Source organism: Salvelinus fontinalis, chromosome 17 (genome assembly GCF_029448725.1).
Source record: "Salvelinus fontinalis isolate EN_2023a chromosome 17, ASM2944872v1, whole genome shotgun sequence".
Taxonomy (NCBI): domain Eukaryota; kingdom Metazoa; phylum Chordata; class Actinopteri; order Salmoniformes; family Salmonidae; genus Salvelinus; species Salvelinus fontinalis.
This window is the reverse complement of record NC_074681.1, coordinates 45,877,827-45,903,490: the sequence shown is the minus strand read 5'-3', so window position 1 is coordinate 45,903,490 and position 25,664 is coordinate 45,877,827. Positions and strand designations below refer to the sequence as shown.

Genomic DNA, 25,664 nt, shown 5'->3' with positions numbered 1-25,664 from the left:
CTAGCTAAATACCTAGCTACTCAGCCTGGGAGAGAGAGAACATTGGATTGTGGGTTTGTAGTTGACTTGAGCTGCAACAGATTTCCCAAAATATGTTCACATTTCTACCAATCTTGTTATTACAACAAAATGAAACATTTGTTCACAAAAAATAGTTTCACATATTAGTGTTAGTTTGTAGTGGATTATCCCTTTAAACAAATAAATGCCAGGGCTATTAATTGAAGTTTTACAGCATCTTCATAGTGTACTGTCTTTGTTATAACTAATGAATCTGGGAAACCCAGAACTAAACTCTTGCGTAATTGCATCAAATGCCAGTTACTTTATGTGTGTCTGTCCTCGAGAGATTAACTGATCAACATACCTTCATCATTCTAGAACAACACCACAGATCTGCAATCTACTTACCTTCCTCATGTGTGTCACTGTCCTCGGAGTCCTCATCTTTGATAAGTACCACATCGGGTAACTGCAACAAATCATAATTTGAATGCACTTTTTTTATTATTTTTTTTATACATAATGTACAATTCTGTATTATTGTTCAATTATAATTTAGTGGATAAACAACACACACTGGGGATATAGCTAGCTTCTGAAAGACTTGAATATGGAAACTTACCTCCTCTTCTTCTTCAACAAAGTAGCAATCTCCAGCCGTTATTGTTATCCCATTACTTTTAAGACATGTGTCCTCCTGCTGCGACAGTTTTGGATGGAGACCTTCACCTAATGGGACGGGTTCAGTAACAACAGCTTGAGTTCCCGCTTTTCCATCGATTCCTCGCGCAATTATAGACTCAATCAAATGCAGTTTCTTCTTGAGGTCCTCGTTTTCCTTATAGCTTCTTGATATTTCTAATTGCAAAATCGCATAACCTTCATCCACGACTTCACATATGTCCGCCACCGCTGCATTGGTCAACGCCCCCATAATGGACGCTAACTGCTCGTGCAAAGCCTTGGAATTCCACATGGGTCCGGATATTCTGCTCATTTTCAGGACTAGTCTGTACTTACAGTTAATCGTTTATTGATACTTGAAAATATATCATAATATTTGGGTGGTACTAAGGATTTGGAAATACCGATGTGCGAAGAGTTCGTCCATCGGGAGAATAGCTTGCTAGCTGGCTAAGCTACAAACAATAGGAACAGGGCGAAGAAGAGATACTTCCTGTACCCCGCACTCAGTTTTCAAAATAAAAGTTTTAAACAGCAGCCTTGGTGTCTAATAATCGGCATACTGTTCCCAGTTATTGGCCACCTTACTGTTTTGTTCAATTACAAGATATATCCGTAGAATTTTTTTCAACAAAAAAAAACACACCAACCTCATCTCCGAAGTGTTTACTAGATAGTTGAAATAAATGAATTTGCTGGTCAATTTTTAATTGCTTAACCCGGTGCGCCCTCCTGTGGACTCGTAAAAATAGTTATTCAACAACATATTTACAACAGTTTAATAACAAAATATAAATTTATATAAATTATTTACATATAATCAAACTTATCTGCATTGACAAACAATGAAAACACTGTGTTGGAGTTTGTGTTGCAGAGATGTACTTGGAAATATAAGGGAAGAAATACACAAGATGGGTTGAATAAATATACAACAAACAAACATAGTTGCCCACACTTCGGTTTTGTTGGTAAACAACCAACCTCTATATACTGCAGGTGGAACCAGTGACCACGTTTACATGTGCACAGTATTCCGGGTAGTAGCTCATATCCCGCTTAAGGTCGCATTCGGGATAAGCCATTTGCATGTAGCCATGAATAATCAGAATATTCCTTAGTTAATAAATTGGTTAAATGGAATAGTAACTGAAATATTGACACTGACACTAAACCTATAACCTCTCACATGCAGCGTAACACTGTTATGCAAGCAGACAGTATTTCAACCACAAAATATGCAACCATATGTGTTTAGCTGTTTTCTCAGCTTTTGATTTGTTTAAAACTGGTCAAGCTGATAACATTTGGACATTTTGCACAGGACCAATCATTCCACTGTTTATGAGTTATTGCGTTTTCTCCCCGGTCCCTAAACGAAACAGACAACTTTACCATTAGATTACCAATGCATTCATTCTATCGATGTAAGACCTTATTCTGGTGAGCACTACTTTATTTAGTCTTCTGGAGCAACAAGTTATGACAGAAGAGAAGCTGCATGTATCAAACTATAGTTGACAAACAAATGGCCTTCGAAATGTCGGAAATTATAATATCACCACGCAACACCCAGACCGCAAAAATAACAGTAAACGGGATAAGATGTTTGAATCAAATCAAATTTTATTGATCACATACACATGGTTAGCAGATGTTAATGCAAGTGTAGCCAAATGCTTGTGCTTCTAGTTCCGACTGTGCAGTAATATCTAACAAGTAATCTTAACAATTTCACAACAACTACCTTATACACACAAGTGTAAAGGAATTAATAAGAATATGTACATATGGCCGAACGGCATAGGCAAGATGCAGTAGATGGTATAGAGTACAGTATATACATATGAGATGAGTAATGTAGGGTATGTAAACATTATATAAAGTGGCATTGTTTAAAGTGACTTGTGATACATTTATTACATCAAATGTTTCATTATTAAAGTGGCTAGAGATTTGAGTCAGTATGTTGGCAGCAGCCACTCAATGTTAGTGATGGCTGTTTAACGGTCTGATGGCTTTGAGATAGAAGCTGTTTTTCGGTCTCTATGTAGATATTCCATCTTGGTTTGACATGCCACAGTGTCCCGTTTTAGATCAGTGTATCCCAGGCATTTCCCAGGCATTTCCGGGTTTCTCATAACCGGGATACAAGCTTTTTCGGGTTATTGTAAACGGAATATGATGTTTATATGCGTCAACTCAATAACAGAATACTTGAGTATCCCAAATAATAACAGGATATTGATGTGCATGTAAACGTTGTCAATGATTTATATATACACTAGATGACTATATGGGGGCGCTGTGCTGACGCCAAAGTGCCTCCATCTTGGCACTACTACACCGTTGTAAAAAAATATTTTGGAAGGTATATAAATGTATTCATTAAGGTCTACATTCGTTTTTGCTATTATATTACAGACATCTTAATGTGTACTTTTAAACTATAGTATGTGCGCTAAACACAAAAAGTATAAAACAATTTTCCTTGAATTATAATTTGTAAAGATTACTAATGTTAGTGTCCCCACTACAACAACAAAAATACTTAAATACATGTAATTTTGTCCTGAAACATTTAATTGAAATACTGTAGAATTATATTCATTCCTATGGAGGACTGCTCCTACTGGAGAGTACCAATATGACCGACCGGGGCCTTCAAAGCCTCTCAATGTCCAATACATAGCAGGCGCAATCCGGGGTTTAAATACACCACCATTCAAACGTTTGGGGTCACTTAGAAATGTCCTTATTTTTTAAAGAAAATCTCCTTTTTTGTCCATTAAATAACATGAAATTGATCAGAAATACAGTGTAGACATTGTTAATGTTGTAAATGACTATTGTAGCTGAAAACAGCAGATTTTTAATGGAATATCTACGTAGGCGTACAGAGGCCCATTATCAGCAACCATCACTCCTGTGTTTCAATGGCACGTTGTGTTAGCTAATTCAAGTTTAGCATTTTTAAAGGCTAACTGATCATTAGAAAACCCTTTTGCAATTGTGTGGAAACCCCGCAAGAGGCTTTATATACATCATTGAGTGGAACCCCCGCAAGAGGCTTTATATACATCATTGAGTGGAACCCCTGCAAGAGGCTTTATATACATCATTGAGTGGAACCCCCGCAAGAGGCTTTATATACATCATTGAGTAGAACCCCTGCAAGAGGCTTTATATACATCATTGAGTGGAACCCCCGCAAGAGGCTTTATATACATCATTGAGTAGAACCCCTGCAAGAGGCTTTATATACATCATTGAGTGGAACCCCTGCAAGAGGCTTTATATACATCATTGAGTGGAACCCCTGCAAGAGGCTTTATATACATCATTGAGTGGAACCCCCGCAAGAGGCTTTATATACATCATTGAGTGCAACCTCTGCACGAGGCTTTTTATACATCCTTGAGTGGAACCCCTGCAAGAGGCTTTATATACATCATTGAGTGGAACCCCTGCAAGAGGCTGTATATACATCATTGAGTGGAACCCCCGCAAGAGGCTTTTTATACATCCTTGAGTGGAACCCCATGCAAGAGGCTTTATATACATCATTGAGTGGAACCCCCGCAAGAGGCTTTTTATACATCCTTGAGTGGAACCCCATGCAAGAGGCTTTATATACATCATTGAGTGGAACCCCCGCAAGAGGCTTTTTATACATCCTTGAGTGGAACCCTATGCAAGAGGCTTTATATACATCATTGAGTGGAACCCATGCAAGAGGCTTTATATACATCATTGAGTGGAACCCCATGCAAGAGGCTTTATATACATCATTGAGTGGAACCCCTGCAAGAGGCAAGAACCAGACAACCACATGTATGCTCTCTTTATTATTTACTCGTCAAATGAAGTCTGAATTTACAAAACTGATATTCATGAATATTATAAATATTTCAACGTACAAGTTCTCATCAATTACCAGATGGTGAGCTAGCATTGACTTATTCCTGACTATTTTTGGATTGCATATGAAGAACGGGGGAAAAAACGCTGTCCTGACTCATTTATTTCAGACATATTGTCGAAGTTATTCACTTTTAATGTTAACACTGCCAAACCCATACAGCAACTATTGACATTCATATGCTAATTACACTGAGCATACCAAACATTAGGAACACATTCTTAGTATTAAGTTGCACCCCCCTTTTGCCCTCAGAACAGCCTCAATTCATCAGGGAATGGACTACAAAATGTCAAAAGCGTTCCACAGGGATGCTGGCCCATGTTGACTCCAATGCTTCCCATAGTTGCATCAAGTTGTCTGGATGTCCTTTGGGTTGTGGATCATTCTTGATACACACAGGAAACTGTTTAGCGTGAAAAACCCAGCAGCATTGCAGTTCTTGACACAAACCGGTGCGTCTGGAATCTACTACCATACCCCGTTCAAAGGCACTTAAATCTTTTTTCTTGCCCATTCACCTTCTGAATGGCACATATACACAATTCATGTCTCAATTGTCTTAAGGCTTAAAAATCCTTCTTTAACCTGTCTCCTCCCCTTAATCTACACTGATTGAAGTGGATTTAACAAGTGACATCAATAAGGGATCATAGCTTTCACCTGGATTCACCTGGTCAGTCTGTCATGGTATCACGTTTTAGGCATGACCCAGATGCAGACAGTGTCGAATTAACAACAGTCTATTAATAGAACAGGGGGCAGGCAAAATGACAGGTCAACGGCATGCAGACGTCGGTAATCCAGATCAGAGTCTAAAAGGTACAGAACGGCAGGCAGTCTCAGGGTCAGGGCAGACATAGGTCAATAATCCAGTGTGATGTGACAAGGTACAGAATGGCAGGCAGGCTCAGGGTCAGGGCAGGCAGAATGGTCAAAACCGGGAAAACTAGAAAACAGGAACTGGAAACAGACAGGAGCAAGGGGGAAAACGCTGGTTGGCTTGACGAACAAAACTAACTGGCAACAGACAAACAGAGAACACAGGTATAAATACACTGTGGATAAAGGGGAAGATGGGCGACACCTGGAGGGGGTAGAGACAAGCACACAGACAGGTGAAACAGATCAGGGTGTGACACATGGAAAGAGAAATGTTCTTAATGCTTTATATCCTCAGTGTATATGGCTCCCACTTTAAACAAACAACAATCTATAAAAGCTTTATATGGCATACATAGTCTTGATAAGAACACCATAGATGCTTCACAAATGATCTATAAGCTAATATTCCTCCTGCATAAGGAAGGGTCTTTCTATAAACTAGGGTACCAGTGAGGATTTCCTACACTGGACAACTTGTTACAGCTGTTGATAATCTATTGATAATAATCAGCCAATTTTTTTGATAGAATATTGAGCAAAACCCAACTCTATTCCTATGAATTATTCTGGATATAATGACAACAAATGACATAGTCTAGTGGGCTTATTCACAACATGATCTGGTAATGAAATAACATAAATACATTTTGTTTTCCATGTTACACCATCAATTTTAAACAATACAGGGGGCTTTAAGTTAGCTAGCTACGTTTGCGACATATATCACGATATGTATGATGGTATTTGATTCTATTTTCTGTTTATTAATAATAAAGGTTCTAAATTTGCTTTATGAGTAGTGCGTGACCCTAGGGTGGCAACACATATATTCTAAGGGATTTCAATGGGTCTTTCTCCTTTCTCTTCATTTTATACTGTTCAATTCAACTTCAACCAATAATAATTTCCTGCATTTGAATCAATTTATGCATTTCCTGCACTCATTTGAGATAATTTCCACACTGCCACGTAGGGCTGCACGATATGGGCAAAAAAAAACAAGGCCTTGTTTTTTTAACACATGTTGCAATTGCGATTTGACATCTAAACACTTGGGTGAACTGTTGGAATCATGGAAAAAAAAAAATATTCTAATTCTATAGATAGAATATAAATAATAGTGGGCACTTTGAATACAGTACTGTTTGATATGACAACGAATGAAAATGCCAGGGAAAAGTTATTGTGACAAGGTAGATCAGTGTTTCCTAGGGGACCCTTATATCTTTGTCTACATTAAATGTTTCTTCATGTAGCCAACATATTCATGCTTTGCTTATTCCTCTTTGATTTAGACGATACTGTTGCACAGACAACATCCTGATTTAGGCCTACACCAGCACTGGTATCAGGCTGTATAGCTAGCTACGTTTGCTCTGACTCAGTACATTTATTAGCTAGCTAGCTAGCCAGCTAACTAGTGATTAGCATTAGTGGCTAAAACTTGCTAAGAAAAGACAAACTACCTGTTTGCAGATGTAAAAAACACAACCTAATAGTGTAATCATGGAACGCTTGTCGATTTATATTCAGAAGCAGAGTTAGCAACGTTGTTGCATGATGTGCTGCATTGACCATGCCGACTGAACGCAAGTGTCTCTTGGTCAAGCAACAACAAATGCGCTCCTTGAGTGACAGTGGGTGGGGCTAGGTCTGTGTGGAAAGCGGGATGGAGAGAGCAGAGAGGAATGACTCAAGTAGCGGTGTAAACTATAAAAATGGACGTTACACACGGCATATCACATTTAACAAACCAAACATTCAAATACCGTTATTGAAGGTAAAGTAAAAACCCAAACCGGTCCGTGCATCAATACCGGTATATAGTAAAATACGGTATACCACCCAGTCCTACTTGAAGTAGTATACTAGGCTTTCCATACAAATCCTTCCAATCAAAAAGGAACCGGGTTTTTGGTTACGTTCTCATGATAAAAACAGTGATGGTGAGATTAATGCTTCAGCTATTCATGGCTTTATTACGTGTCCCTGCGTCGGCCACATAGGCTACAGAAAAATCGCCATGCATGCATCCAATCTGTCCACATTATTCTCACATATTTCAAAATGTAAATTTGAATATCAAATTTACCATTTTAAGAATAAATACATTTTCTTAAAATGGTAAAGACCCATAAATGGTGGCATTATATGTGACATTACTTGCCCTATTTGGGGGCTTTCCTCAAGACAACCAATGTCATGTGTAATGTCACCATCAGCATTGCAATATGTAACCCTTTGTAAGGTATTTTTTCTTGGGAATGAGATAATGATTTATGGAACATTGCAAAATGTGACGTGCAACAGCCATACCTGGCGTAGAGCGTTTTCTGTCCCTGGAGGTGTAAATGTCACGTATGGGTAAACTGAGCCAATAACACATGGTCTCAGTAAACATGTAATAAATACATTAGTACATAAACTTTCCTGCTGCCTTTATTATAACAGGTGAGTTTCCTGGAGAACATATTTTTTCAAGACAGTTTCAGTTCTGGCCTGACATGAGTTTTCTTCAGCAACCACACTAATAACGTTTTACTTTTAGGTATAATTATGACCCTTTATAAAGCACAGCTTTTTTGAGAAATGACAAGAGATATATGTCACATTTGGCAATGCACTCTAGTGCTAATGAGGACGTTATGTATGCTATGTAAAGCCTTTATAAGTTGTGGTTCATTTAAAGAGGGACCATTATAGTGACAACTTATATGGAATGACTGTTCCTTTTTCAAAATGCTCATTCTATGGGTAATTGTGTCATCAAACAGCTTTGTTTCATTGAGTTAAAATTGTACCATTTCAAAGGCAATTGAAGAAACGTTTAAATCAGCATCGCAATGTTAGTCCATGTTTCTCACAGCCATCATTCAGAGTTCATCAATGGAAACATATCATCAGTGTGAAAATACAAGATATCCTCTCGTTCCTCTGCTCGGATTGGTGGCCGCTATCCTCTCTACTTCTGTTCCACTCCCTCGGCCTTGTCGTCATGGTGGAGGAGCTCATTCTGGATGGCCCTTCTTCACAGTAATCCACTTTGACAGTTGACACCTCAGTACCTTAGGGAAGAGATTGACAGAAATAGGGATGTCAATAAACATAGCGATAAACCCGTGTTTGACCTTGACGCGGGGGGGGGGGGGGGGGGCAGATTATTACTTTGTACGGGGGAGAGGTAGAAGATGTGCCTGGCAAAAGGGTGGGTGTACATATTGCCCTACACAGGAACGCATTATGTAGATTATAAAGCTTTTTCCTACAGTATGTCTCAAAAACATTTAGAATGGGGTTGTAGCTCGGACAATTTACAACTAATGTCTGGGTGATGCAGATGAAACACAAATCATTGTCAACGTTTATGTGAAGAGCAATACTGCCAGTAATGTTGGAGAGATTATGTAAACTTCATTTTTTGTGTTATAATTTTAGAAGTGTGATTCAAGTTTTGACATCAGGGAGGGAAAAGCAGTTGACATAACAAAAAGCCTAATAATTCATGTGTACACTTTTCACTTACCCTTCTCAATGATTAGCAGTACATGCTGTGTGTCATTACTACTATCCAAGTCCACGCCCAGCTTCTCCTCCTTGATCGAGACTATGTCAGGTCTGCTCTCCTCCTCGTCAGGTAACTGCGAAACCCCCTGGTATGGAGAGAGAGCATATTTAATTGAAAATACAGGCAATTGAAACTCATTATTTAGATTATTTAATATATTATAGCATTATGGGTGGAATGCATGATTGTAATAATTCATAGTTACTATCATAACAACATGTAACTGGTGGTAATTGCAGTCTATAATTACTCAAGGAATGCTTGTTACCATGCTTGTTAACAATGTTTACGATAGCATCCCAACGCACCATATTTCAGCCTGCACAAACCACATGATAAGTGTTAGCCAATTGAAAACCGACCACCTCATTGACACAACTCTGCAAGAAAGATCTGGATTCTGATGCTCAAGCCCAATGGCAAAAACGTTCGTATAAAAAACTAAAGTTCAATTGTTAAATCATTTAACGGTGCATTTGAAAATGAGGCAAATACTTCAACAAATGTTTTATTTTTGCATAGGTAGTTACCGAGCAAACGTTAGCTGGCGTTTGGTATTCATCTACAGAATAGACGTTCCAAGCAATCTATTGAGTTTTTGGGGATTAGCTAATTTAGTTAGTTAGTTTTATTTATTTTTCTTATTTATTTATTTATTTATTTTTAATTTAACCTTTATTAAACTAGGCAGGTCAGTTAAGAACAAATTCTTATTTACAATGAAGGCCTACCAAAAGGCAAAGGCCTCCTGCGGGGAAGGGGACGGGATTAAAAATAAAAAGAGACCTATGGGGGGGGGGCGCTAGAGAGCGTGCTATGGAGTAGACGTGCTTTGGTAGAGCTCCGCTCAATTTTGAAACAAATGCATATTTATCTTAACCTCTCACAACCTATAACTTCAAACATTGTCTGGCAATATGACAAAGGGAAAAGGCACCAAAAAAGGGGGGCGCTAAACAAGATCATTTTAATGAGATAGACAACAAACTAATTTCAACATCGCCGACCCACGAGGAGTTAGCTGAAGATGCTAGCTCCCAAGAGTTTCCCACAGAACCTACTCTAAAGTTACCTGCTAGCTGCTATAAACTCACCAAGCAAGAAGTTGGACACAAGGTTGGCTGATATCTCAAAGAGTATTGGGACTTTGACTGAAACTGTGAAAGCAACTAAGGGCAGGATGCATGAGGTGGAGCAGACGACAGTCGACCACGAGGCCAGGCTACACGACATAGAGAAACAGTGCACAACGTTCAAAAATGACAACAAAACCCTGAAAGCCCGATTGGAAATGCTCGAGTCGCATTCAAGACGCCAGAACATCCGAATATTTGGGTCCAGGAGGACACTGGGAAAGGGAAACCCACTGAATTTATCTCGGAGCTGATACCGGCACTGCTGGGGAGTGAACACTTCAAAACTGCCATCCTGATCGACCGCGCACACAGATCACAGGCAACGAAGCCGGCCAAGGGCGCGCCACCAAGGCCCGGCTGCACTATCCCCAGACCAGGGATCTCATCCTCAAGCTTGCTAGTCAAAAGTTCTCCCTTAACTACAACGGAGCTAGGGTATCTTTCTACCCAGATCTTACTTTGGAGGTGAGGAACCAAAGGAAAGAGTATGATGAGTTACGCAAGAAATGCAGGGCGGCCAACATTCGATATGGATTCCTCTTCCCGGCCCGGTTTAAGGTGACAGTCGGTGACCAACACATACCTTGACAACCCAAAAGACGTCAATCTGTTCTTGTCAAGCAAGTTCCCTGGCTGAGGATACAGAACGACTGTGTCAACCGGCTAAATGGCCAAATACAGGCCAGGAATGTGTTTGAATTTCCTGCCTATGTCTTTTCGATCAGAAGATCAGAAATTGGGACGTATATGATGGGTGAGATGTTATGGCTTATATAGCATTGTTTAGCCTATCATCTTTTAGCTCCACTCACCCCCTATAATGTGAGAGCTAAGTGTTATTTAATATTAGTTTATATGCGGAGCATTTATAGATGACGAGTTAGTTCAAGCTGTATGTCTAGACAAGGAGTGCTTTATTTAGGGAAATCACTCAGTAATGGGACGGGAGAGGGGATGGGGTCTGTGTTTTATGTTCACATTTAATGCGTTTTTCTTTTGGGCTTCGTATGACAGCAACAATTTGCTCTAAAATAAGAAATGCCACATAGTGACCGAGCACAGAGTAGACCTGGTGGAATAAAGATAGTCAGCTGGAACTGTAATGGCTTAGGGCAAGGTTTTTTCTCATCTTAAATCACTGGGCGCTGACATAGTGCTTCTTCAAGAAACTCATATTAAACGCTCGGCTCAGGCCAAGCTACGAGTCGGCTGGATCGGTCAGATATACCAGTCGAATTTTGATGCAAAAGTGAGAGGGGTAGCAATCCTGATAAGGAAAAACGTTCCTGTCGTTTACTCATCCTCGATTTCAGATCCTAATGGTCGGTATATTATTGTGGCTGGTACACTGAATTCGAAACCAAATACCTTGGTCAGTTTATATGGACCCAACTTCATTATCCTGCTGAAACATGAGGTGATGGCGGTGGATAAATGACAGGACAATGAGCCTCAGGATCTTGTCCCGGTATCTCTGTGCATTCAAATTACCATCGATAAAATGCAATTGTGTTCATTGTCCTTAGCTTATGCCTGCCCATACCATAACCCCAAGTCCATCATGGGGCACTCTGTTCCCAATGTTGACATCAGCCAACTGCTCGCCCACACGACGCCATACACGTGGTCTGCGGTGGTGAGGCCGGTTGAACTAAAACAACGTTGGAGGCGGCTTATGGTAGAGAAATTAACATTAAATTCTCTGTCAACAGCTCTGGTGGACATTCCTGCAGTCAGCATGCCAATTGCACGCTCCCTCAAATCTTTAGACATCTGTGGCATTGTGTTGTGACAAAACTGCACATTTTAGTGAAGCCTTGTATTGTCCCTCATGCTGTTTAATCAGCCACACCTGTCAGGTGGATGGATTATCTTAGCAAAGGAGAAATGCTCACTAACAGGAATGTAAACAACTTTGTGCAAAAAAAATGAGAGCAATAGACTTTTTGTGCGTATGGAACATTTCTGGGATCTTTTATTTCAACTAATGAAACATTGGACAAACACTTTACATGTTGCATTTATATTTTTTTGTGTAGTTACCTATGAGCAATTTCTATATAATTACATTTAGTAAAAAATAAATGTAAAATAAAATAAAAATTAAATATCAAAAGAATAAATAATGAAATATCAATATTTACATAAGTATTCAGACCCTTTACTCAGTACTTTGTTGAAGCACCTTTGGCAGCGATTGAAGCCTTGAGTCTTAAGTATGACGCTACAAGCTTGGCACATCTATATTTGGGGAGTTTCTCCAATTCTCCTCTGCAGAATCTCTCAAGCTCAGTCAGGTTTGATGGGGAGTGTTGCTGCACAGCTATTTTCAGGTCTCTCCAGTGATGTTCGATCAGGTTCAAGTCTTGGCTCTGGCTGGGCCACTCAATGACATTCAGAAACGTGTCCCAAATCCATTCCGGTGTTGTCTTCGCTGTGTGCTTAGGGTGGTTGTCCTGTTGGAAGGTGAACCTTTGCCCCAGTCTGAGGTCCTGAGTGCTCTGGAGTAGGTCAATCTGAAAAATGTGAAGAGCTTTGAAAGTTTCTTCAAGTGCAGTCGCAAAAACCATCAAGCACTATGATGAAACTGGCTCTCATGAGGTCTGCCACAGGAGAGGAAGACCCAGAGTTACCTCTGCTGGAGAGAATAAGTTCACCAGAGTTACCAGCCTCAGAAATTGCAGCCTAAACAAATGCTTCACAGAGTTCAAGTAACAGACACATCTCAATATCAACTGTTCATAGGAGACTGCGTGAATCAGGCCTTCATGGTCAATTTGCTGCAAGGAAACCACTACTAAAGGACACCAATAAGAGGAAGAGACTAGGAAGTGGATAAGCATCATTAACAGTGTTCTCGTTTAACCTTCTGTAATCCACGCAGAACCTGATTGAGCCGTCCTTCTTCCTTACTAACACCACTGGTGCTGCCCATGGACTGCTGGAGGGGTTAACTATTCCCCTTTCTAACATGTCCTGCAAATGCTTGTCAAACTCTGCTTGCAGAGGAACAGGCACCCACCTCAACGCTTGTTTGATGGGCCTGGTGTCCCCTGTGTCAATCCTACACTGGACTAGTTTTGTGCAGCTCAAGTCAAAATCTAAACACTCCCACATACCTTCCCACCATTTCCTTTACAACGCTCAGCTGCACCTCAGTTAGCTGGCTGCAATCTATGCCCAGCTTTTGCATTAACTGTGTTGGGAAAATATGTCGGCTGGTTAGAATCCTGTAGGTTAGCAACAATACAATCTTCACTACCCTTCTCCCAGATAGAGAAACCCCCCAGTTCAGTAACTGTGATTCCGGATTTACATTCATCACATGCACTGGCAGTTTCCCCTTACCTGAGCTGCACACGCTACATGCTACCAACAGGTTACTTGTATCAGTGACTTTAACACAGGGCTCAAGAAGATCCTCAGTTTTGTAATTGTTTACTGTCCCCTTAACTTTACCAGTTATAAACATTTCACTTCTGGAAGGGATAACCGTGTCAGTCATCATCATCACTTTACACCTTCCCCCTGGCGCTCCCCTGAAAATCAGCGGAATCTGCTTCCCCAAAACACATGTTTTCTTTCTCAAATCAAGTACACCCCCGTATTTTACCAGGAAGTCTGTCCCTATCAGTGCACACTGGTCTGCGTCGCTAGTGACTACAAAATCCCAGGTCAGATTCAAACTGTCAATGTTTATGGACCAGCTCCCCAGAACCGAGAGAAACTGTCCATTTGCTACTTTAACTGTGCTGTGGTATGGTTGCTGTGTACCACTTTTACCTCCAGTAGCATTTCTCCATTCCTGTTTGTGTACCATGGAAACCTGGGCCCCTGAGTCCACCATGACCTCACACTCGAAGTCAGCAATTTTGCACTCCAGGTAAACCCCACTCCCCACAACACCTGGTCAGCTGTGTATGTAGTTGAAGCCCATGCTGCACTGTCCTTTTCCTTGTAAGGCCAGTGTTTTTTCATTTGCAATGTGCAACCACAGTACCAGCAGGCCCTGCTATTGGTCGACGTAGGTCGTCCTGTCGCTCCCGGGTAACATAGATCTCCCTCTCTCCTGGTCCGGTTTGTATCCCCCCCGGCGTCCGCCGTTGCTACTGTAGAAGACCCTGGAAACGCTCTGGAGGCAGAGTTACCTTGCTTGTCCCAAACATGTTCATTTTGTATTGTGCTGTGTATTTGCTTTCCAGAAATTCTACCTGCCTTATCTGATCAATGTCTGTAGCAATGCGAACTGACATAACCTACTGACCCCAAATACTGAACCACACACCTACTTACCAAAACCCCTGACCACTACTGACCACAACCACACAACTTCTACCCACAACTACTGACCACAACCAACCAACTACAGAAACACAACATCACAGCTACTCACCACAACTACTGACCACAACTACTGAACTACAAATCGACTGACCACTACTGACCACAAAGTCACGACTATTGACCACACCAACTGACTAAAAAACTATTGACCACTACTGACCAAAACCACACAACTACTGACCACAATTACTGACCACAACCAACTACTGACCACACAATTACTGACCACAACAACACAACTAAGGAGCATAATTACTGAACACATCTCCTGACCACAACCACATAACTACTGACGACAACTACTGAACCACACAAAAACTGAACCACACAACTAACAACCACAACAATACAACTACTAATTATAACTACTGACCACAATAACTGACCACAAACTACTGACCACAACTAATGAACACAACTCCTGACCACATCCACAAAATACTAACCACACCTACTGAACCACAACTACTTCCCAAAATGACTGACAACTACTGACCACATCCACAAAATACTAACCACACCTACTGAACCACAACTACTTCCCAAAATGACTGACAACTACTGACCACAACTACCGACCACAAAGTCACAACGACTGACCAAAACAACTGACCACACAACTACTAACCACAACTACTGATATAACCTACTGGCCACAACCACACAACTACTGACCACAGATATACTGACCACTACTGACCACAGCTACTGAACCACACACCTACTTACCAAAACCACTGACCACTACTGACCACAACTACTGGCCACAACTACTGAACCACACACCTAATTACCAAAACTACTGACCACTACTGACCACAACTACTGACTACACAACTACTGACCACAACCACACAACTACTGGCTACACAACTACTGACCACTACTGACAACAACTACTGGCCACAACTACTGAACCACACACCTACTTACCAAAACCACTGACCACAACTACTGACCACAACCACACAACCACTGACTACACAACTACTAACCACAGCCACACAACTACTGGCTACACAACTACTGACCACTACTGACTACAACTACTGAACCAGCCCGAGCTCCGGCGATTTCCGCGCTTATAAGAGTCGATTTCCGCGCTTATAAACCCAGGATCGTTACAGTAGTTTGCTGTCTGTTATTTTCCCTGGTTTTGGGGACATACCTGTTTTTGGGGTATTTTTGCCTGTTGGCTAGACCCAGCTTAATAAACGTATGCATTGGAAGCATTGCTCTCTGCGCCTGACTCCACACCCACCACTTCTAGCTATCCGTGACATCATGTGCTAACGGTTTGCTGGTTGTAACTTTGTAGCTTGCTGTTTAGTAGCCATATCTACAACTAAAGAGAAGAGGTTTTACTCATAGATATGCTACCTGCAGTTGTTTAGCTAACTTAGCTAGCTAGCTAGACTAGTTAACTACCAGGGTTTCCGTAAGCCAGTAATTGGCTGCTTTTGGCTGCAAAAAAAAACTAAAAAGCTGATGCCGCCCAAATTGAATGGTAGAAAAACCAACGGTAGGTTGGCTATCAGCGTGTCACCAACCACTTTACAATGTGAGCTGGAGGTATTATTCCTTTTGAAAACATACTTAACTGTTTGAAACCTGAATGTTTTACTTCAAATCATGAGGCATGTCTCCGACCATGGCTAAATAGGCTAAATGAGTGCATGGAACTCTAAGATGGCCGATGCAACCTTTGGCCTATAACTTCCATTGTCAACTACTGTTACTAAAATACATAAAGCCGACAAATAAAAACTTTGGTTCATTCAATCACATTTATCTCTCTACTTAGCCTGTCTGCTGTGAATTGCACCAGGTTTCGCCATGCTGTTGACATGGTCGTTGCCAAGTTTGTCACGACCAGGTGATTTGGAGTGTCCCTTGACTTTCTTCCAAGACACCTGTATGCCGTGTTTGGTTATGAGGTCATCGCAAGCTAGAATGAGCTCTTTGTTTTTCACTTCTTTGCCACTTGAAGTAGTCATGTGCTTTTGTTTCCAAAACGACACGTGGCATAAGAAGGTGAGTCTGGCGTAGTTTGAGTTGGTGCAGATTACCAGTTCTGACAAGTCATATTTCACCTCTGTTTGCAGTGTGATCAGTACGCCAGGAATTTCTGCGAACTGGCTGGTCTTGTTACCTAGCTGAAATTGAAGAGGTTTGCACGGAATGTCGCTGTGCCATACCAATCCCACACCAGCTTGCAAGTCGTCTAGATGACGGTAAGAACAGCCATCCACAAATGCCATCAGCATGCCAAGACGCACGTTCTCTTCGAAGTAGTGATGGTTTGAAGGCAATGGCGGAGCTATGTCACACGGGGGGGTGGGGTGAAATCAGTGTCTAAATAAAAACAGGCACAGACTGTGTATGGAAAATGATTTAAGACTGAGACTCTCTCCAATACAACCTAACATTGAGTTATGTGCATCCTTTCAAGCACACCCTTCTCATTAACCTGTGGTGAGTTATTCCAAATTGATGAACAAATAAAGTTTTAAGATGGCTAAATAAAGAGCAAAATTATTGATTATCTTTATATTATTATTTGTGCCCTGGTCCTATAAGAGCTCTGTCACTTCCCACGAGCCGGGTTGTGACAAAAGCTCACACTCATTCTTATGTTTATAAATGCATCGTATAGTGTGTGTGTGGCAGGCTTACAATGATAGCAAAAAACAACATTTGAGAGTGGGCTGACCCTGGTGCTAGAGGGGGTACGCAACTGGAGGTTGAAGGTTTGAAGGGGTACGGGACTATACAAAGTTTGGGAACCACTGCTCCAGATGGTACCTTAGGGTGGTATTCTGCTGCATCGCAGAGTCCACCTGGGAGCTTAGGGTATTTATTTTAGACACTTGAGTGTCGCACTTGCTCCATTCGGCCTCATATTTATCTGTTATGGTTTGCAGGGAGAGGTCTCGAGTTCGGAGCGAGAGATTCAATGATGAGATGTCCTCCGCTTGCTTAGAGGTCACTTTTTCCAATGTTGTCACCTGGGTTCTCTCATCGTTCATTAGGTCAGCGACTTCAATGAGTTCTGCTGTTTTGTCCTCCAACTTAGTCATTGTGTTCATTAGCTGATCGTCTTTTGTCTGCAGCTTTTGGAATAGAACATTACTGCTTTGAGTGGTCATTCAAAACTACTTGAAGGGCATCAAGTTGCTCGCCCTTGTTTTTAGCTAGCTCATCAGATTCATCAAGTTTTGTGTGGACTTTGTATTTCTTTTTGGCTAAATCGAGTTGTTCCTGTAGAATACAGATTTGTTCAAGAGTTTGCGCAAGTTCTTTGTCGTAAGTGCTTGCCAGATCTTTCAAATGTTCAGTTCTTAAAAATGCAGTTCCTCGGTTAGCAGTATCGTCTTTGTCGGCTTTTATCGTTAACTTCCTGCTTCTATCCACCTGTCCCTTCATCTCCACAGTTTCCTGCACGTGTCTCTGCTGGGCACTGAGGTATTGGACCACTGTCCATCTCTGCTGGTGGGCATAGTTTAGGGCTAAACTGGAGAGAACCTTTACAAGGCCTGTGCCTGATGGTCTATCACAATTTCTGCAGTTTTTTTTTGCTTATTTCATCCTAATCTAACATTCTCAGCCCTTCGACATAGTTAGGATTTGCGTCTCTGCAGAGGTCAGCGATCAATCTTTCCGTGGGTGAGGGTTCACTTATCAGCGGGGCACCCCATCCGATAACTAATAATCATAATAATGATCAAGATATTTAAATGTATGTAAAGTTTGGTTTTTGAGTCATTGGAAGCTGCAAAAACGATTTTAATCAGTTTATAGACATCAATGAATCATCAATACTGGATCAGTAATTTGGGAGTTAGGCTATTAATGAACTTGCAAAAGCAAATTGAAACGATTAATCAATTTGAATGAGAAATCAAACCTGTGTGGGCTATTTGGAAATTCAACTTTAATTAACTTGAAAGGGTTGCATCTAGGTTAATGTGGAAAAGTTTACAATGTTTCATTGGTTGGAACAAAATCAACCTGAAAAGGTAAGTTTGGCCATTTTAAATTGAATGAAGTTGAGATTAATTGGATATCATACAGGTTACCCCATTGTAATATGTGTGAGAAGACAAGAGGTTTTACATTTTTTAAATCCCCAAAATTACTGGCGATATGTCACCACCAGGGGTCACTTCTCCCCGATAGCTGAAACCACACAGGATTCCAGCAAAGGTGGGACTTCCAACAATATTAGGTCAGTAATGTGGGAGTTGGCTCCAATGAGCTTGCAAAAGCAACTTGAATTGATTCATCAATTTGAATGATAAATCAAACCTGTATAGGCTATTTGGGAATTTAACTTAAACTAACCCGAAAGCGCTGTATCTAGGTCAATGTGAAAAATGTTGTCATTGGTTGGAACATATCGATTTGGATATTATCCAAATGATTAACCTGAAAAGGTAAATTTGGCAATTTTAATCCCTTTGTTAAATTGATTGAGACACCGATATCTAATCAGTTGTGATTGGCTGGATATCAGAAGAGTAACCACCTGTTCCAAATGTGAGACAACATTGGGCCTCAATGGAATGTTTTTCTTTTTTTAAATAATAATATTGGGAATTAATTACCACCAGGGGTCACTGATCAAAAGCGGGAGTCCCGAAAAGGCAGAACTTCTGTTGCCCAAAGGTCACTGATCCCAGAAAGCTGAAATCAAACGGGATTCCTGCACAGAGCGGGATTTCACCGTAAACAAAGGAAAATGGCTACTCTTCCTTTACTAGCTTAGCATCTAGTGCAAGCTAGACCTAATTGTACCGGAATCTCCCTTCCAAGTAAAATAGGGAATGGGTTTACTAAGGATGTCTCACGTTCAACCTTTTTCGGCATTTCCTTCACTAGCACTGTTGTACCGGAACACGCGGTAACATAAAAGAAAATACCTGCCGTTGGTCTACTCACACTACTGAAAACGCGAGAGACGGAGAGATAATAAGTCCGTTTCAGTCAAACGACTATGTCTACTAAAATTGACCAAATTGGCTAGCCCATATGTCCTCGCTCAAGAAATTAATTTATGACCGAATCTACTCGCTCCTGAAACGCGAGAGACAGAAATAGTACTACGTTTGGCCCAACTAGTCTTTTCCTCAGAATACCCCAACATCGGCTGGCCCATATGTCCTAGCTCGTAGCATTCATTAAATCCCCTACACACTGACTTTCCGTCAGATATACAACACCGGAGTCAATCTCTCCCTACTAGTATCTGGATGAAAAGGAAGCACACACATGCCACTCTCAACAATAATCCTGCCTACAGCGCTATTGGTGTACAACGTATCTTGCTACACAATTCCTATAGACTGAATTCAACAGTAAGGCCTAGTTTTATCTTAGATTCCTTGCACTGGGCTCCAATATGTTGTGAAGTGACTATCATTAATCTGATGACTTATTTATTTTATCAATTAAATATGTTTAATTGATACTCGATTAAATTAATCATTAAATTAATCAATTAACTCATTAGGAATTTGGGGCACCATAGGAAAGGTTGTTTAATGAGTTACCATCTCCCGAATTAACTCAAGAATATATAGATATCATAACAGTCACTAATTAATAATTTCCTCATATCAGTCTCATTCTGAACTTTGTAGACTTTGTAAATCTGCACAAACTTGGGTCTCACTGATCATTCCATACCACACAAATTTATTTGATTATTTATTTACTAACAAGCTAAATGATAACATAAGATACACATACACACACACACGGTTATTGATTGGAAACTTAATTCGACGACAACAAGTCCGTAGCGAACTAACACAATATGACACTTGTTACACAAGATGGAGATTTAAAGGGAGAGCGAGAGCAAGAGAGAAAGAGAAGCAACACTTGGATACATTTGGGAACTACACTCGCAATAACACTAATACCTTGCCCCGAACTGCTGCTCTTTTGGGTAAGAAGTAATGCATGTATTTACGTGTTGAATGTGTTGAATGTCTTTGTCGGGTATCTCTGTTGGACCCAGGCCTTCGTGGAAAGGGTTCCGCTTGGTGACGAGGGTTCGATTGGGCTTTCTTATTTCGGATGGCCTTCTCCTTCATTCTCTGGTGTAAGTCTCTGGTTGTCCACAGGAGGTCACAATGTCCTTCTTAGTTGTCTGTTTACTTGCACTCGTTCTGGAAGAGTGGTCTCCTGAGGATGGCTAATCAGCCGTGTCGATGATCCCCAGAGTGGTGATGAGAGCACTGTAGGACTTGATGATTTGAAGAGAATAACAGGATGGTCCTACTTAAATTCACCCCCTTAGATACAGTACTTAGAACAGTTACTCAGCCGTAACATTGATTGTTAAGAGGTTCCTTTGTCTTCTTCAACCTTGTGTTGTGTTCCGGGGTTGTGACTATCGTAGACCTCGCTGCAGCTGTGGTCCGTTTTAGTCTATGTTAATTCTTAACTCAATCTTTTTATACCCTCGGGTAAAACAGGGGGCATTTTGTCATTCTCACACACTATCTGGGCTCCCTGGGGTGTGGCTAGTTTCAAGGCAAGGTATCAGAATTAGTATGATCTCGTTAGAGAAATAAAATCACAATCCTATTGTCACAAAAACATTCTCTTTATCCTTGATATTTTCTACAAAACGTAAAGAATGTAAACCTGTTATGCACAGTGTAAAAGCTCTTGAAGTTACAATATTTTCATTATAATGTCTTTATAACAATGTAAATCACAAAATAGACGTTCATTTTCCATACTCCATCTCTCATCATTCCCAACATTCAGATGTTTAAATATATTGTCCCAGTGTCCATTCTTTGATGTTGAAGTTTTGGGCGGAAAATTCATCTGTAATACAAAGACATTCCATTTGCCCAAATTAGACCCCAAAAGGAATCGTCTGCTGCCTACAATTTACGATCGACATGAGGTGTTATGGTATGTGCAGACATAAGCTACGGACAACGAACACAATTGCATTTTATCGATGACAATTTAAATGCACAGAGATATCGTGATGAGATCCTCAGGCCCATTATCGTGCCATTCATCTGTCGCCATCACCTCATGGTTCAGCATGATAATGCATGGCCCCATGTCGCAAGGATCTATACACAATTCCTGGAAGCTGAAAATGCCTGCATACTCACCAGACATTGTCACGACTTCCGCCGAAGTCGGCCCCTCTCCTTGTTCGAACAGTGTTCGAGGGGTCGATGTCACCAATCTTCTAGCCATCACTGATCCATTTTTAATTTTTAATTGGTTTTGTCTTGTCTTCCATCACACCTGGTTCTAATCCCATCAATTACATGTTGTGTATTTAACCCTCTGTTTCCCTTCTTGTCCTTGTCGGTGATTGTTTGATTGTATGTTTGTGCAAGTTTGTGTTGGTGCCCAACGGGTTTTGTACCTACTTTGATTCTTTTATATATTTTGGTTTTTGGAGTTTTGTTAACTTTTATTAAACGACTCCATTTATACCAAGTTCATTCTCCTGCGTCTGACTTCCCTGCCACCAACACGCACCCATCACAGAATCACCGACCCTTCTATGGAGTCAGCAGGAGAAGGTACGCCAGCCATAGAGGTGGAGGAGCGCGTCCAGGAGCATGCAGTAATACTTTACCATCTTGGTGCCGCCATGGACCGCGTTGTCCAGACAATGGACCGCTGGGAGAGACAGGGAGTTCTTCCAGCGCCTCCACAAGCACAACCGGGGTCTCTCCTGAGCGCCCCTTTCCCGCCTGAACCCAGTAGGATCCGTCTCTCCTGGCCACAGGAGTATGACGGGAGTACTGCCAACTGCCTGGTGGTTCCATCCTCCCGCACCCCCTCTCCGATACCCATGGACCTGGGGGAGCGGTGCGCAGGGAGACCGGAGGGGGTTCCCGCTCGTGCACTATATGTAGCCGCAGAGTTCACACTCACTGCCGGTCGGTGCCGGGTGGGTTCCTCTGGGATTCGAGGCAGCAGGCAGGGCGCTCTGGCGTCACCCCAGGTGAGCTGGCACCATCCTCACCCAGAGTCCTCTGTTGCACATATGTTTGTGTCTGTCACCTTTCCTGACTTTTCCCCGCATTCCCAGCATAAGGCGCTCGTCAATTCAGGCGCGGCTGGGAATTTCATTGATAAAGCTTTAGCCCATAGTTTAGGGATGCCCATTTTTCCCGTGGATGTCCCTTTTCCCGTTCACGTCTTAGATAGTCGACCATTAGGGTCAGGGTTGATTAGGGAGGTCACCGCTCCTTTGGGCATGGTGACGCAGGGGGGTCATACGGAGAGAATTAGTCTCTTCCTTATTGACTCTCCTGCGTTTCCCGTGGTGCTGGGCCTACCCTGGTAAGCTTGTCATAATCCCACTGTCTCTTGGCCACAGAGGGCTCTCACAGGGTGGTCGCGAGAGTGCTCAGGTAGGTGTTTAGGGGTTTCCGTTGGTGCTACTACGGTGGAGAGTCTGGACCAGGTCTCGTGCGCATTCCCCCTGAATATGCCGATTTGGCGCTCGCCTTCTCTAAAAAGAATTGTGCGATAGATCTCCTGGTAGACGCTGCACTTCCCAGGAGTCACGTGTATCCCCTCTCACAGGCGGAGATGGAGGCTATGGAAACATACGTCTCCGAATCCCTGCGTCAGGGGTACATTCGGTCCTCCACTTCACCCTTCTCCTCAAGTTTCTTTTTTGTGAAGAAGGAGGGAGGTCTGCGCCCGTGTATTGACTATCAAGCCCTAAACCAGATCACTGTGAAGTACAGTTACCCGCTACCTCTCATAGCCACAGTGATAGAGTCAATGCACGGGGTGCGCTTCTTCACCAAACTAGATCTCAGGAGCGCTTACAACCTGGTGCGTATCCGAGAGGGAGACGAGTGGAAGACGGCTTTCAGTACCACCTCTGGGCACTATGAGTACCTCGTCATGCCGTACGGGTTGATGAATGCGCCATCAGTCTTCCAAGCTTTTGTAGATGAGATTTTCAGGGACCTGCACGTGCAGGGTGTAGTGGTGTATATTGATGACATTTTGATATACTCCGCTACACGCGCTGAGCATGTGTCCCTGGTGCGCAGCGTGCTTGGTCGCCTGTTGGAGCATGACCTGTACGTCAAGGCTGAGAAATGCCTGTTCTTCCAACAGTCCGTCTCCTTCCTAGGGTATCGCATTTCCACGTCAGGGGTGGAGATGGAGAGTGACCGCATTGCAGCCGTGCGTAATTGGCCGACTCCCACCACGGTAAGGAGGTGCAGAGATTCTTAGGGTTTGCCAACTACTACCGGAGGTTTATCCGGGGTTTTGGTCAGGTAGCAGCTCCCATTACTTCACTGCTGAAGGGGGGCCCGGTGCGCTTGCAGTGGACAGCTGAGGCGGACAGGGCTTTTAGTCACCGGAGGGCTTTGTTTACCTCGGCTCCCGTGCTGGCACATCCGGATCCCTCTTTGGCGTTCATAGTGGAGGTGGATGCGTCCGAGGCTGGGATAGGAGCTGTGCTCTCTCAGCGCTCGGGTACGCCTCCGAAGCTCCGCCCTTGTGCCTTCTTCTCGAAGAAGCTCAGCCTGGCGGAGCGAAACTATGATGTGGTGGACCGGGAGTTGTTGGCTGTCGTCAAGGCCTTGAAGGCATGGAGACTTTGGCTTGAGGGGGCTAGACACTTTTCTCATCTGGACTGACCACCGCAATCTGGAGTACATCCGGCCGGCGAGGAGACTGAAACCTCGCCAGGCAAGGTGGGCCATGTTTTTCACACATTTTGTGTTTACCCTTTCTTACAGACCAGGCTCCCAGAACGTTAAGGCAGACGCATTGTCCCGGCTGTATGACACAGAGGAGCGGCCCATGGATCCCACTCCCATACTCCCCGCCTCTTTCTTGGTGGTGCCGGTAGTGTGGGAGCTGGACGCGGACATTGAGCGGGCGTCACGTGCAGAGCCCGCTCCCCCTCAGTGTCCAGCTGGACGTCTGTACGTTCCGTCTGCTGTCCGCCACCGGCTGATCTATTGGGCCCACACATCACCCTCCTCTGGTCATCCTGGGATCGGCCGGACGGTGCGCTGTCTTAGTGGGAAGTACTGGTGGCCCACTTTGGCTAAGGATGTGAGGGTTTATGTTTCCTCCTGCTCGGTGTGCGCCCAGTGTAAGGCTCCTAGGCACCTGCCCAAAGGTAAGCTACAACTCTTACCCGTTCCACAATGGCCGAGGTCGCACCTGTCGGTGGATTTCATAACCGATCTTCCACCTTCACAGGGTAACACCACGATCCTGGTCGTTCAGTTTTTTTATATATAATTTTGCAAAAATGTCTAAAAAACATTTTCCCTCATCAATCTATACACAAAACCCCCTAATGACAAAGCAAAAAATGTTTTTTAGACATTTTTGCAAAATTATATATAAAAAAACTGAAATATCACATTTACATAAGTATTCAGACCCTTTACTCAGCACTTTGTTGAAGCACCTTTGGCAGCAATTACAGCCTCGACGCTACAAGCTTGGCACATCTGTATTTGGGGAGTTTCTCCCATTCTTCTCTGCACATCCTCTCAAGCTCTGTCAGGTTGGATAGGGAGTGGTCTCTCCAGAGATGTTTGATCAGGTTCAAGTCTGAGCTCTGGCTGGGCCCTCAACGACATTCAGAGACTTGTCCCAAAACCACCCTTGCGTTGTTTTGGCTGTGTGCTTAGGGTTGTTGTCCTGTTGGAAGGTGAACCTTTGCCCCAGTCTGAGGTTCTGAACACTCTGGTGTAGGTTTTCATCAAGGATCTGTCTGTACATCCGTTCATCTTTGCCTCGATCCTGACTAGTCTCCCAGTCACTGCTGCTGAAAACATCCCCACAGCGTGATGCTGCCACCACCATGCTCACCGTACAGATGGTGCCAGGTTTTCCCCAGATATGACACTTGGCATTCAGTCCAAAGAGTTTCATCTTGGTTTCATCCAACCAGAGAATCTTATTTCTCATGGTCTAAGAGTCTTTAGGTGCCTTTTGGCAAACTCCAAGCAAGCTGTCATGTTCCTTTTACAGAGGAGTGACTTCCATCTAGCCACTCTACCATAAAGGCCTGATTGGTGGAGCGCTGCAGAGATGGTTGTGTTTCTGGAAGGTTCTCCCATCTCCACAGAGGAAC

General features: G+C 42.6%; 2 long non-coding RNA genes across 2 annotated transcripts; both read right to left on the bottom strand.

Annotated features, from left to right (window-relative positions):
• Positions 1-4,516: 4,516 nt before the first annotated feature.
• LOC129814469 (uncharacterized) lies at positions 4,517-7,417 on the bottom strand. Its single transcript, XR_008753267.1, has 2 exons — positions 6,961-7,417; positions 4,517-5,696 (listed from the first exon to the last, which is right to left on the bottom strand). It is a non-coding gene; the product is annotated as an uncharacterized LOC129814469 (long non-coding RNA).
• Positions 7,418-7,542: 125 nt separating this feature from the next.
• On the bottom strand, positions 7,543-20,959 carry LOC129814468 (uncharacterized). Its single transcript, XR_008753266.1, has 3 exons — positions 20,517-20,959; positions 9,018-9,144; positions 7,543-8,559 (listed from the first exon to the last, which is right to left on the bottom strand). It is a non-coding gene; the product is annotated as an uncharacterized LOC129814468 (long non-coding RNA).
• Positions 20,960-25,664: the final 4,705 nt, after the last annotated feature.